The 14786-nt window shown below is 37.7% G+C and overlaps 1 protein-coding gene across 4 annotated transcripts in view; it reads left to right on the top strand.

The window, feature by feature from the left end:
• ATP8A2 (ATPase phospholipid transporting 8A2) overlaps window positions 1-14786 on the top strand; it is a 347289-nt gene that overhangs the window by 223535 nt on the left and 108968 nt on the right. The gene's annotated exons all lie outside the window — the stretch shown is intronic.

The raw sequence follows: 14786 nt of genomic DNA, 5'->3' as shown, positions 1-14786 counted from the left end.
GATAGTTGAGGGATCGTCTCACCTCACTGGGATTGGCTTGAGGTTACTTGAGGGATCGTCTCACCTCACTGGGATTGGCCCGTACCACTCGTGCCAGCAGAAGGAGGCATGCTGTGGTTCCTGTCAGCCCAATTATTCTGGCTGGCAGGATCCAGGAGGAGAGTCTTCTTTGCTGTTGCTCCTGCTCTCTGAAACATCTCCCCCCCCCCCACTGATGTGAGGTTGGCCCCAATCCAACTATCTTTTCATAAGGGCCTAAAGACTTGGCTTTGCCAGTTGGCTTGGGGGCCCAGTGAGTGAATGCTTCAATGGAATGAATAATAATAGATCCCACCTCTACCCCATCCCACCCCGCCTTCCCCATGTGTCTTTGGTCTTAATGTTTGATTTTAACTTTTTATGTTTTAACTTAGATGTAAACCACTCAGAATTATCCTGTGATAAGATGGGTGGCCAATAAATTTTATAAGTAAATAAATATTCCACCTTGCTCTTTTGGTCTATTGACAGCAAAGCAATAACAGTGTTTAGGATTCTTATAAAATTTTAGAGTACAGGATAATAACATTTTCTGGAATTTTAAGACCATGAAGGGTGTACTTTCATGGGAGACTGTTTTTATAGAAACAAGATGAGTATGACAAGTAGCAAAATACATATTTCCAGAAGACAAATTGCTCTTCTATTTTAGAATCCAATTGAAATTTTTGTGGGGCTCAAAGGCATTCCTACACATAAATACAAATATAAAAGTAGAGGATGGTGCTTCCTAGTTAATTTTTAAAAGGCAATTAAAATAGGGGACCTTGTAGGAATCAAGGAGGGACCTTGTAGGAATCAAGGAATCAATCCAGGCATGTTGGGGCTCATGAACATTGCATCAGTGTCCCCTGCTTTAGAATGTGCAGTCTTTCAAATGCCACAGTCTCAGACAGTCAGGATCATCATCCACAAATAACTGCAGTTGAAGAGGGCTGTGTAAAGCAAAAATATAGTACCTTGCTTTAAATCAGATATTACCTCAGAACAGTTGGAAGGGAATTTCTAGATTTTGCAGCTTGGAATATATTTTGAATGGAGCTAGCAGGCCAAATAAGACCAAAACCCCATTCATTCAATCAAGTATAAATGTGTGGCTGTTTTTTAAAAAACATCACAGGGGATCCTCAGTACCGACTGAGAACTTAGTATAAGGATAGGGGGGAATTTAATCAGTTTCCGGTTCTTTTTGCATTGGAAGCAGAAATCATCTTCTGTTCACTTTATTGGAAGCTCCCCCCCCTCCCCGAGTGCAAGTAGAATTCATGGAAGGAATCCCACAATTCTCATTCATGGTCATTGTGGGCTCCTCTAAAGCACTCTGTTGGTCCTCAGGGAGGTCTATGTTCATTGTGTTCATTGACAGGAGGAGGGGCTGCAGGAGTTCTTGTGGACATCAAATTCTGAAGGGAGATTAATAATTCCCCTGCTAGTGGTATAAGGTTTTCCAAAGAAATTAAATATAGTATTTTTCAGACATTGGTACATTTTTTCACAATGCTGTCAGAAATATAACAAAAGATTCATTTGTCTATTGTTGTCTGGAGAAGACAAAAGTTGCTAACTTGAGTTATTAATCCACCCAGACTTTGAAAACTCTGATCATTTTCAAGAGAAATTAAAGACATTTCACGCGCACATATTGCTTTCCTTGCCTTCCATTTTGCCAATGCAGCGAAAGAGAGGCTCTTTGATTATAATATACAGTACGTAGCTTCGGTGAGGTGAATGCATGCAGTGAGAGACAATTGCAGGAATAATATTTTTGCTGCTGGCATTAAATCCTAAGAAGACCGTTTTTCGCTTGCTTAAAAATGGCTTGCAGCAACTTCTGTCCTATTGACACATTGCTGGTTTTAAATTCCCATCAAATATGAATTATTTCAGCCAAGCTTTGCACACACAGAGAGAAAAGTCCTGTTTATAATATTGGTAATATTCATATTCAGTTTTTCTTTAATTGCCTATTTCCATGTAAAGTATGACTTATGTTTAATGGGTACAAAGGTATTGGAAATATTGGAGGAAGAAGGAAAAGAAGAGAGAGAAAGTATGTGTAGGTAGAGATGAACTGTAGCTGAAAAGATATTGTGATCCAAGTAGACCAGTTAAAGAGAACAGGTGGCAGATGATTGGAAAAAATCAGTGCCTGGGAACATAATACAGGAAGTCCTCGACTTACAACAGTTCATTTGGTGACCGTCTAAAGTTACAACAGCATTGAAAAAAGTGACATTACTGTTTTTCACACCTGCAATTGCAGCATCTCCATGGTCATGTGGTTAGTCCCCATGTTCATGTGATCAAAATTCAGACGCTTGGCAACTGACTCATGTGATCACCTTTTGCGACCTTCTGACAAGCAAAGTCAATGGGGCAGCCAGATTCACTTAACAATCATGTTACTAATTTAACAGCTACAGTGATTCACTTAACAACTGTGGCAAGAAAGATTGTAAAATGGGGCAAAAATCACTTAACAAATGTCTCAAATTAGCAACAGAAATTTTGGGCTCAGTTGTGGTTGTAGGTCAAAGACTACTTGTATTCAGCTGGAATATAGAGTAAATAACTGGTCCTTATGAAGGAGAAATAGACAAGGATGCAAGAGGTAATCCTGTGTGGAATTCCATGGGAGCAAAGTGACATGACTTACCAAAGCAGACTGCCATTGCATAGACAAGGAGCAATAAATAAAGTTTAGTAGGGCTATTGCTCAAAGATGTCCATTGACAAGAGGAGGGGCTGCAGGAGCTTTTGGGGTCATCCGATTTTGAAGGAAGGTGAATAATTGCCCTGCTAGTGGTACAAGGTTTTCCAAAGAAACTTAAATAGGTTTCAGACATTGGCATTTTTTTCAACATATAAAAGTATACGTTGAAAAAAGATGCATCAACAAATAATCATATATTTAGCAACAGCTTGCTTGAGAAAGCTTTAAGGAATGGCATTTTTACTGAAAATGTATTCTTATTATACCAAATAAAAAAATGAATGCCTTGGTGGTATTTAACCTTCATGACAGTTTCTACTTTGTGTTTTATATGTGTAACTACAGTCAGAAGTTAAGACCGTTTCTTTGCTGCCTGATATTGCAAAAGTGAAAAATTAAAATGTCTAATAGGGACTGTGGACATCACTTTCCCTATTTTTAAATGATCCTAATTAAAGCTATGTTACATCTGTGCAGTCTTGCCATGTTACAAGGCAAACATGGAGAAATAATAATAATAATAATGTTGGAAGGGACCTTGGAGGTCATCTAGTCCAACCCCCTGCTCACACAGGAAACCCTATACCATTTCGAACAAATGGCTGTCCAGTCTCTTCTTTAAAACGTCCAGTGTTGGAGCATTCACCGCTTCTGGAGGCAGGTTGTTCCACTGGTTAATTGTTCTAACTGTCAGGAAGTTTCTCCTTAGTTCTAGGTTGCTTCTCGCCTTGCTTAGTTTCCACCCATTGCTTCTTGTCCTGCCTTCAGGCGCATTGGAAAATAACTTGACACCCTCTTCTTTGTGGCAGCCCCTGAGATATTGGAACACTGCTATCATGTCCCCTCTTGTCCTTCTCTTCGTTAAATTAGACATACCTAATTCCAGCAGCCTTTCCTTATATGCTTTAGCCTCCAGTCCCTTAATCATCTTTGTTGCTCTTCTCTGTACTCTTTCTAGAGTCTCAACATCTTTTTTACATCACGGTGACCAAAACTGGATGCAATATTCCATGTGTGGCCTTACCAAGGCATTGTAAAGTGGTATTATATATTATATATATACATTGCTTACTGGTGTACACCGCTTAGAGAGTGCTTGCACTTAAAAGCGGTATATAAATCTCATAAATAAATAACTAATATTAATACTTCACGTGATCTTGATTCTATCCCTCTGTTTATGCAGCCTAGCACTGTGTTGGCCTTTTTGGCAGCTGCAGCACACTGCTGGCTATATTTAAATGATTGTTCACTAAGACTCCAAGGTCCCTCTCATAATTACTACTATTGAGCAAGATACCCCCTATACTATACCTGTGCATTTGGTTTTTCTTGCCTAAATGTAGAACCTTGCTTTTTTCACCATTGAATGTTGAATGTTCTTTATGAACAAACTCGCGGCATCACATGACATGTTGCGACATATCGTGACTTTTTTCACATTGCCAGAGCTGGGGTGGGCGCAACCTCTGCATGATGCAGTCGGCCTGCAGGCCGGCAGTTTGACACCCCTGAACTAAACCATAAGAATTACAAACTTTCAAAAATTCATTCCCCAATCTAGTAACCTCCATATGTGTTCTACTATAATTCTCTTAACTCTGCAAAATATGAAGCATTGTAGAGAGAATCATGTTGACCAACATGAATTGAGAGATTAATTATAATACACATATTAACTTCAAAACCAGAGAGATGACGCATGTGTGACATGACTAATTCAAAATTATATTTAAAATGTTTTTTTAATTAACAGGGTATTTAGTATAGTAAAAATAGTTCTCTTAAATTCAGAAGGTTGTCAATAGGAACATAAACATTTTGAAATGGAAACTATGAAGCTTGAGGGAAACCACATGAAAATAACAGAGGCAGTTTACCTCTAAATTTGCTTTAAAGCTATACTAGAAAGCTACAGTACAGAGTTTATTATACAGTTTTCAAAGCTGTCAAGATTTATTCTGTGACTAATTAGAAAAAGTAAAAAAGAATCTCCTGTTGTTTGTTTGGTCACCTAGAAGCCAAACAGTGATGAAAGTATATCATTCTCCCATATTGAAGAATGCCCTCTTAATAGTTGTTTTTTGGAAGCAAAGGACATTATAAAATAATTTTTGTGCTGTAAAGTTGAGTTTCTTGGAAAGATCTGAAATATTGGAAAGAATATGTTAGAAAGAAGAACCTTTGGTTTGATCCGCATCAAATTCTTCTTGTGTGGCTCTTTTTAAAAAATAGAAAATTAACATAAGAGTTGTTTTATGTTAATGAAAAACATATGGTTATCATCAGAATATGCATGTATATGTACACAATATAAATAATAAAAAGTGAAGAATCCCTCAATTGAGCATGACTCCTAGTGAGTACATGAACGTATCATGAAGCTTTCTTGGCCAACATACAAAAATGATTTATGATTAACTTCTTCTGGGATGCTTTTTGGTTTATTCTCAGTTTTGCCTATAGCTCTGAAATATCCTGATGGTCTCCCATCCAAGACTGATTGCTTAGCTTTCTTGAGATTAACTAAGATTGCCTATATATTGTCACTTAAAATAAGTCGCTTCTGGGAAGAAGAATGCCATCTATTCAATGTGTGATGCTCAAGCAGGCAGATATGCAACTTCTTGCAAGAAATGAATGGGTTCTTAGAGTAATTAATATATTCTCTGGGTCACTCCCAATCATGTATGAGCTTATTTTGCATCTTGTACTGGCTTACGAAGCAAATATCTGCTTCCAATGATGAGTGATTTATATGCAGAAAAACTGCAGGCAACAGGCTGTTTATTTTATACTCAGTTATTTGCCTACTTACAGCAATTTTACCTTTTCTCTCTCCCCATTTTCCATTTCAAGCCTTGCTTCCATTTTCCAGTCTGTTTCCAGATGTCACTCCCAATTTCTACCTGAATAATTATTTCAGCTAATGTGTTTCTACAAAATTGAGTAAAAAGCCACAAGGCCAGAGGGCATATTCATGACCTTAAGTCCTAAGGCATTCTGCTGGTCATTAATTGTCAGAGCTTTTTCCCCTCCTCACAAGAGACTCTCAGTTTTTCTATCCTGAAGGTAAAAAAGCTGGGGGGGGGGATTGCAATTTAGCATATTTCAGCTACATCGAATAAAAAGAGATGTAATTCTCTATACTCACCAATTAAATGAAAAAATGATTTGATTATAATACATTAAATATTATTACACTCTGAAATTCTGTTTCAATATCTTTCAAATTTATTTATTTATTTATTTATTTATGAGACTTATATAACACTTTAAGTGCGAGCACTCTCTAAGCGGTGTACACCAGTAAGCAATGTATATATATATTTACATTGCCCCCAACAATTTGGGTCCTCATTTTACCTACCCCGGAAGGATGGAAGGCTGAGTCAACCTTGAGCCGGTGAGATTTGAACTGCTGACCTGCTGAACACAGTCAGCTAAAGTGGCCTGCAGTACTGCACTCTAACTGCTGCGCCACCTTGTCAAAACATACCAAAGAAATCTTATATTGAGTTAAGTCATTGCTCAGCTTTGTTCAGTATAGTTTCCAGTATAGTTAAACCACAACATCACTAATTCCCAACCAAGCTAGGCTGAATGGGAATTATGGGAATTGTGCTCTGTACATCTGGTGAACATCAGATTGAGGAGGATTACACTGATAAACCACAGTTATTGAGCATTTTTTAGGCGAAGGATTGGGTTCCAGCCCATCTGGAATTAGCCAAGAATTGAACTTGGAACCTTAAACATGCAAATTATATATCAACATTGAAAAGAATAATGGATCGGGGAGGAGGGGACAAGATGCTGAGATACTACTTTTAGAACTTCCACGCACTATGGATTTTTCCTCAAAGCCCCATTGATCATTCGGATAAAGCCAGAAATGCAATTTCTTGCCACAAATGAATGGGGTTTTGAATGGAAACTCTGTGGACACAAATTGTCCAGTTGCCAGTTCCTCAGAATATGGCATTCACATGGTATTCAACCAATGAAAAGGTTTAAAATATTTAATCAGTGGAACAACTTGCTTCCAGAAGTTGTGGGTGTTCCAACACTGGAGGTTTTTAAGAAGAGATTGGACAATCATTTCTCTGAAATGGTATAGGGTTTCCTGCCTGAGCAGGGGATTGGACTAGAACACTTCCAAAGTCCCTTCCAGCTCTGTTGTTCTGTTATTCTATTTTTTTATGGTTAATAGAGGAGGGAAAAGGTAATAACTTTCAAAAATATTCATGCAGATAGTCTTCAATGCTTGTTGGTGAAATCACTTCATAATCTTACAGTGTATTGTATATGTTGACAGAAGAATTACATGGTCTGTAGGATACTTTTAGCTTTTTTAATATTATAGGAAAAATTGCATTTTCCCAGAAACATATTTGAATGTTTTTCATACAGGTAAGGTAAAGAGGAGCATAGAAGGGAAATATATTTCACTATAATATAGGGGCAAACTGAACATGATGGTGAGTGTCATAATCTTGTATTTATATCTCTGACATTTTTATCTTCCTTAGAGGAATTATCCTCTTGATGCCTATGGGATTATTTCTTTCAGTGGAGTTGGGCAGATCCATCAGGGTAGTATCCAAAAGATTCTCTGAGCCTTTTAATTTTGCTTTGCCACAAAGTAAAAAAACAATGGCTTTTTTTTAACTTTCTAGCATTTGGCCAAGTGAATTCAATTTACCTTTTCTACACTTAGTCTAATACTATTTTAACTCTTCATCTCAAAATATGAAGGGTTACGTTTCAAAGACATAGAGTCCAAAATAAGTAAAATGTAACACAATATTATTCTAAAACACCATCACAATAAAAACAGATCAAAAATATGAAAGCAGCAGAGCAAGCCAGCATAACACTTGAGCAAATATGTTTTTACTGCCACCCCAAAATAACAGCGGTTTCCTGGTGAGTTTCAGAGGAAAGCCATTTTAGAGGCAGAAGTGTTCCCACAGAGAAAACTATCTACTTAGTTTTCATATAATTGGCTTCCACTAGTGAAGAAACCCAGGGAGAAGTATCTAGAATTGTACAGGTAGCTCAATAGATCTTAGCGAGGCTATGCTATCAGCAGCCCTTCCAATTTTGCTGAACTAAAACTCCTGACTATTGGCCATGTGGTAGATCTCAGTTGACATATAGCTAGTCCTCAAATTATGACTATAATTGAGACCAGAAATTCGATTGCTAAGCAAGGCGATTGTTAAGTGTTGATTTTTAAGTGTTAAGTATCGTAATTTTACGACATCTAAAAGCTATATGAACATACTCATCTTAAGCACAAGACCAATAAAAATCACAAAATATGTCTAACTAGGAGACCATACAGGAAAAAAGAAAGACATAACTACAAAGCTTCTAAAAGGGAAATGTTAAGATGATTGATCTATCCTCAGGGCATCCAATATATATATGCACCACTGTGGAGATGATTGTAATAGAAATGGCAACCTCTTAGTTTCCTTTACATTAGCCCTGAGATCTAGACCCTATATGTGACTAGACCAGTCATACATGATATTGAATTGTTGGCATATGGAAATCAATTGGTTGACTAGAAGAAATTATAACTTGTTCATTCCTATTGGTAATAACTTGGAGATACATACTAATTGTAAATGTGGCTTAAGCCAAAATAAGGGACATAGCCCAAAATGATCAGTTTCTAATTTTTCTCTCTTTGAAGCATTCTCCCTTATCTCTCCACCCTTTGACTGAAGGCTTACAGTAATATCTCTTGACAAAGGTTGGTTTGTAGAGGCCTTCTGAAATTAAGTTGAGGGAAGCTTACCGTAGACAGTGATGAACTATATCAGGCATGTCAAACTGCTGGCCCGTGGGCTGGATGCATCACACCAAAACCGCACCCACCCCATTGCCGGCAATGGGGAAAAAGTCCTGCTACGTTGCACGATGTCACGTGACGTCGTGAGTTTGACATGCCTGAACTATATAAATCAATAATCCGACTCGGGGTATGAAGCAGCTTCCTATTAGATTGCAGAGGTTGAAAAGCATCTTTGAATAGTAACCAGAAAATTATATGATCACTTGCTAGTAGATTGCTTATAACACATGTGCTCATCATTGCTTTAATATCTCTTCCCCCCAATGCACTATACCCGAGACTCTTGAAACATTCAGTTTGTAATCATAGGATTATCTTTTGCCAGCCCATTCAGTGCTTTGGAGTTGTCTCTTCTTTCTTACTACTGTAGTTAATCTACATTTGAGAAGCTGCATGAAAACTACTGTAATCATTAGAATATTTTCAGATACATAGTTCAAAGGCTGGGTAATAAGACCAAGATAACATGGTAGAAAATATCCAGATTTTTAGAAAACCAATTCTTAAATGCATGCCCCTGCTATAATTCTTTCCTTCATCAGCTGAAACATCTCCATCTATCAATCATGTGGCTTTAAATAGCAACTGAATTGCTGCACAGTTGATGAAAGAGGTAACAGATTGTGTACAGCACATTAGAAGTATATCATTCTCTTAAGGCAAGTTGCTAGTTAATTAGGAATTTGTAAAATCCATAATTTATAATTATTGCAAGTTTCAAAAGAACTGATATTAAACTGTTATTTGCAAACAACCTTGTTAAATGTCTGAAGAATAAATTAAGGTACACAGTTATTTTATCATATAAAAATGAGTTGAAGAAACCAATTCAGTATGAAAAAGTTTTAAAACCATTTAATATTAAGGATAGAACATTTGTTGACCAATTTGTGCTGATAAGGAAACACCCCTTGATAGGGTATAAAATACCAATGGAAAAACATTGGGGAAGTAAAGTATATGGTTTGAATACAGGAGGGCTCTATTCATGCCCAGTTAAAATCATAGGAAAGCAAATTGAGACAGACAAATCTGTTTAGATCATTCTTTACTGATAGGTCTACATGTACTTATTCAAATAACTCTTTTTTTTCTCTTTCCCCACTTTTGTAAAAATCAGCATAAAATTTTACTTTTCAATTGTTCAGTTGTGTTTTGAACATGCTATATTTATTGATGTTGAATCAAGCATTGCTATGCAGGTAGATATCAATTAGATGCCTATATTGGTTACCTTGAATGTGATGATAAAACTTTGGAACTGCTGATCAGCTAAAAGCAAGCGTGTTTGTTTGTAAGTGTGTGAAAGAGAGAGAGAGAGAGAGAGAGAGAGAGAGAAGGCTAATGAATTAACCCAAGTTGAAGGAGGCCTAATGCATTTACCATCTTCATGCTTTTGCAGAATATTTAAAAAGTCTCTGTTCAGACTCTCTTAAGCTCTACAATTTGGAGATCTATGATAGCAGATTCCAGTGGATGACACATTACAGTTGATAGTCTCCAGATCTGCTTAGAAATTGCAATGAGACAGAAGGGCCTCTTGATGGCTAGCTGACTGTGATGCAAACCTATCTGTCTCTAGAGGTCAGCCATTTCCTAGACTTCTTAGAAAAAAAAAATATGCACAGTTCACAGAAAGCAATCCAGTTCTTTATTTGTCTTAAAGTCTACTGAACAACACAGTTAAGCACTTGTACTTAGTTGTAAAACAGTTCTGCTCTGTTGAAAGTCAATGATATTAAACCAATGTGCTTGGATTAAACAGCTACAAATTTGTCTATTTATGACATAAGGGAAATTCATTCCTGATACACTGGTCCTGGCATCCAGATATAGGTTTTAGATAAAGGAAGGACACTTTTATAGAAAATTAAATATTGCTGAAGCAAGTAAACGATTGTGACTTGCCAAGTTTTTTTTATACTGACAACAGGCACAGAGTATTTTTGGACATGCGTAAATGGATTTATATAAAATTCCTCACTTGTTGTTCAGACAAAAAGATGTGAGTCTGAAAAGACTATTTGGTCTTTCGTATTATTTATAGCTCAGCCCACCAGTTCAGTCCTCAGAATTGAAGAAGCTTCTTGGATGAGAAGCTAAATGTTTTCAAGGAAAACATAAACAAGAAAGTCCAACTGCCTTTTGGGAAAGCTCATCCCATCCTTTGCCAGTTTAGACCCCAATTCACAAACAAATATGTTATCTCATAAGCTTTAGTAGGTCTCAGACCATTTCACCTAATCCATGGAATATTTTCTTGAGAAAGAAGTTTTGGTTTTATTTATATGCAGCTTTCTGTAATGAATATAAAATTCTGCAATGTTCTTTGTTCTATTCAGACTAGATTCACACAACACATTTGTTGTTGAATTATTCCATTAATGTGGATTAATGTGCTAAGCCATAAACCTAATCAAGATTAATACATTGTGCAAACACAACTGCTAGAGTGTGAGGATCTGGTCTGATGATTAATTAACACAAGACAATGCATGGATTCTTAAAGTAACCAAGCATTGTCTTGTTTGCACAATGTTCTAAGCCATAACAAACTAATCAAGATTAATACATTGTGCAAACAACTGCTAGTTTGTAAGACTTAGTCTGATATGCAAATAAAGCTCAGTATTTGCCAATTTATATCCCTTAACTATTCCAAATAGAATCTTTCTTATTAGATTAGGTTAAGGGGGAAGTTCTTTACTTGTATTCATATGATAAGAATAAAGTGGGTACTATACTTCCATTACAGACATATTAAGGATTATATATACACACCTGAAATGTATTCATCATAAAGAAGATTTTAAAATGATATATTATAAATGAATACCATATGATAACAATAACCTGCTTTGTTAGGGAAATATATTTGGAAAAGTCATGCAAATTAAGTAAATATCAGTGGAAAGAACTGTTATTTTGTTATTATAGCAGTGGTGGTGAACCTATGGGTACACGTGCTGTTGTGGGCACACGTGCCATTGTCCCAGCCTTGCCTCCCCCCGTGACCCCCTCCTCTCCAGCAGCCCCCCTGAAGGAGAGTCACCCCTGAGCGTGGCCCACATGGAGCAGCGCAGCTAAGAACATGGCAGCCAGGCAGCGTAAACAAGACTCTTCCCTCACACCCCATCATGCAGTTGATGCTGCAGAGTGCGGGCACAGGGTGTGGCCTCCATAGCGCTGCTGGGCTTCCTAGGCGATCTGCGGCGGGCCCTGGAGGCAGTGAGTGGTCATGTGGGTAGGCGGGGTGGAGGCAGAGCGGGGGCAGGGCAGGGGATGGAGTGGGGGTGGGCCAGTTTTGGGGCACTCAGTCTTTAAAAGGTTCACCATTACTGTTCTATAGCTATAATAGCAGCCTGTGGTAATTGTTGGTACGCACTTGTATCAGCACCCATATCCTTCAGCAGGAGTGAGGAGAAGAATAGTTCTACCCATTGTTAAGCTATCTATTTTGCATAAATGCCTGTATATAGAAAAGGTGCCTTGTTATCTCAACATCTTGACATATTTAAATAAATTTGCATTTAAATAAATTAGTTCTTAACTGTTTCAGGCTTTAAATGTTCCATATTAATTATGTGTGTGCCATTAGTTGAAAATGAAATTGCTCAGAATCTTGTTCAAGTAGATTCATTTTCAACTATCTATCCATCTTTAACAATGAAGATACCAAAATAGTAGATAGTTTCTGCTTTTTAAAAGCAACCATCAATAGTAAAAGCACAAGCAGTCAAGAAATATGCAGCCCACTAGCATTTAGTAGAACAATCAGGAAGGCCTTGGAAAAGATATTCAGATGCCAGGAGATCAGACTAGTGGAGGCAATGTTATTCTTTGTGACACTCTATGGAAGTGAAAGATAGACTTTGAAGAAGCAGGGCAGAAAGATTGTTGACGTTTTTGAAATGTGATATTGATAGTGGTGTTCCTGAGAATACCATGAATAAACAACAACAACAACAAGCAGATGGGTCATGGGACAATTCAAGCCAGAGTTTTCACTCAAAGCACAAATGATGAGGCTCAGATTATCCTACTTAGACAAATTATGTGAAGAAGCCTGTAAATGTGAAGAATGCTGGAAAAAGTATAAGGCAGTGATGGCGAACCTTTTAGAGACTGAGTGCCCAAACTGCAGCCCAAAACCGACTTATGTATCGTCGGTTGCTGGGTGGGTGTGGCCCGTTGGGTGGGTGTGGCCCATTGGGTGGGCGTGGCTGTGGTGGTAACTGCAGACTGGGTGGGACTAAAAAGTTCAATCAATCAAATCCAACTTTGCAAGATCTTTTTTTTCCCCACGAGAAGTAGAAATTGATTGAACCTCTTTTTTTTGCACATGGCGGAGCAAAAAGGTTTTATAAAACCCAGCTGAAGGCCTAGGACTGGGGCGAGGGCATGCGTGCCCACAGAGAGGGCTCTGCATGCCACCTGTGGCACATGGGCCATACGTTCACCACCACGGGTATAAGGTAAAGAGAAGGTAGATGGACTCAGTTACAATCCACTTACAGCTTTATTGCAGGCCAACCTGGCATTAAGTAGCATAGACCCATCCCCTTGGATATTCTGAAATGGTTTCAAGACCTGGTTATGTGATCAGATCTGGAACCACAGATTTTGCTATATGGCTCCACTGTTGAGGGGAGCATTTTTTATTCACTTGGATCGTATTTTTGAGATTTGGGGGATATTTATTACTCTGCTTTTTTATATTGGTATTTACTGCTTTTTCTACACATACCCACACCCACACACTATCGTTGTGGACTGCCCTGAGTCACCATTCATGAAATTGGCAGCTATATAAATGTGATAAAATAATAATAAAATAAAATAAAATAATAAAATAAATAAAGAGCTGCAGTACAGAGCTGCTAAACTTTAGATTTGGGGATGAACATGGGAATCAGAACCACCTTCCCTAAGAGTGGCCTGCCCCTGTCTTCTTCATATTTCCCCCTGCCTGCCACTACTAATGAAAGCTGGGATTTTCAGTTTTAAATTTGACTGTACTTGCATTTGAATGTCTTTTTAAGAAATCTTCAGAGTTTTCTTTTCTGCAATTATTTTATATTTAATGAGGTTGGCCATTTTGACAGGCAGGCTGGTGGGCAGGCAATAAATAGTTAATGAAACAAAATAAAATTTAAAAGGGATTTTTTTTTTTCAGATAAGAAAAGCCATTTAATAACCCTGGATGCTTTTGCTCATAGCAATTTCATAGCTGTGGTCTGCAGCCCCCAGGGGCTTGGCACACAAAGCTATGCTTGGCAGGCTTTCCTATAGACTCATCAAGTCTGAGTCAGCCATGGTCAGTTGTTGGCCTACATAATTTTAGCAATTCTTGTTAAAGTCAAGACCTTGAGAAGAAGGGGGATGACTGGTTTGGGCATGTGGGAGTTTTCCCAACATTCTGTGGAAATTACAGTATGTATATATATAAAGTTTAGACTTCAAATAGACCAGTCAGAATTCATAAGATTGAAGTTAGATATCATTTCAAAGTAGTTCTCAATCTACCTGTTAGTCCCTATCTATGTTTAACTAACCCTATTTGAAAGCAGAACAGACATCTTTGGATGAGATTCTTCCTACTCTTACACGACAATTGTATCCCCCCACCAACCTCACCTAGTACTGCTCCAGAAGTTTACAACTCTCCAGAACTGGACTGGAAGCTTATCTCTACTTGTGCAACATTGGATTGCATTTGTTTTATATGTATTTAAATAATACTGTAATCATATCTACAGAACTGTGAAATGAATTGTCCAAACACAAGGGACTTTCCTTCTACTCAGTATCTCAGAACTCAGTGCTACTGGCTTATTGCCAAATACATAACTTTAGAGCTTGATTTCTTCTGATTTCTAATTTCTCATATTCCATAGCAATACTGAATCTCTAGGGAGTCTTTGAAGCATCAGCCTTTGCCACCCAGATCACTGTTTGGAACCAGATTTTTGTTGTTGTTGTTATTTTCAATAGTTGTTTAAAATATTCTTTTCAACTACTTCACCCATTTCAAATCCTAGGAGTGGGAGAGAACTTGAGTAAAACATAGGCCACTAGAATAGTATCATGTATTTACAAGATTATTTTTCTTGGCATGCAGTTTAGGCTTTACATGCTATGTGGCTGAAACCAGATTAGCTTCTG

The sequence above is a fragment of the Crotalus tigris genome, unplaced genomic scaffold, assembly GCF_016545835.1.
Source record: "Crotalus tigris isolate CLP2741 ecotype Arizona unplaced genomic scaffold, ASM1654583v1 scf7180000017573.2180621, whole genome shotgun sequence".
Lineage (NCBI taxonomy): Eukaryota > Metazoa > Chordata > Lepidosauria > Squamata > Viperidae > Crotalus > Crotalus tigris.
The sequence above is the reverse complement of the archived record's forward strand: the minus strand, read 5'-3'. Positions and strand labels throughout refer to the sequence as shown.